This window comes from Nilaparvata lugens, chromosome X, assembly GCF_014356525.2.
Source record: "Nilaparvata lugens isolate BPH chromosome X, ASM1435652v1, whole genome shotgun sequence".
NCBI lineage: Eukaryota > Metazoa > Arthropoda > Insecta > Hemiptera > Delphacidae > Nilaparvata > Nilaparvata lugens.
In genome coordinates, this window is record NC_052518.1 from 82,309,478 (window position 1) to 82,310,169 (window position 692).

Consider the following 692-nt stretch of genomic DNA (forward strand, 5'->3'; position numbering starts at 1 on the left):
CCAACACCACACTGTACACCATGATTAAAACGTTCACAAATCTTAAAAAAATAAATCTTCGAGCATTAAATTTAGATTTAAAATTATTGAATTATTAAAAGTAAGTTGTAAAATTCAAGTGATATGAAAGTAACGAGTGTTAAAATACTGGGCTGATAACAATTCAATTGTTTTTGAAATGAGCAATAAATAATAGGACATAGAATATACATTGAATGCATGTTAAAATTATAAATATTTTGGATTATTTGATAATCAAAATAGTTTTGAAAATTGTACAAAAAAATATCATGTTTAATGCGTAAATATTAAAATTCTTTGATAATCCCTTTAAATATTGATCTTATATATTTAAAAACATCGACTGCCATATGATATCGATTCTTTATCATAAGAAAATTACCATACGAATAGTATAAATTGATAAATATAATAAAAAAGTGATCCTTAAAATTAATGTGATGTAAATTTATTGATTTAAAAATATAATAATAGACCTAATTTTAAAATGATGATGATATACGGTAATATTTTTAACTCACATTAAAAATTTCAACTTAATGAATGCTTATCGCATCAATGAAATGGAACAAGACTCTATCAAGAGAAATTTTAGTGACTGGATATTTATCTCAGCGATGATAACATTAACACAGATTTAGTAATTTACAATATGCAAGTGAACTTTCTTG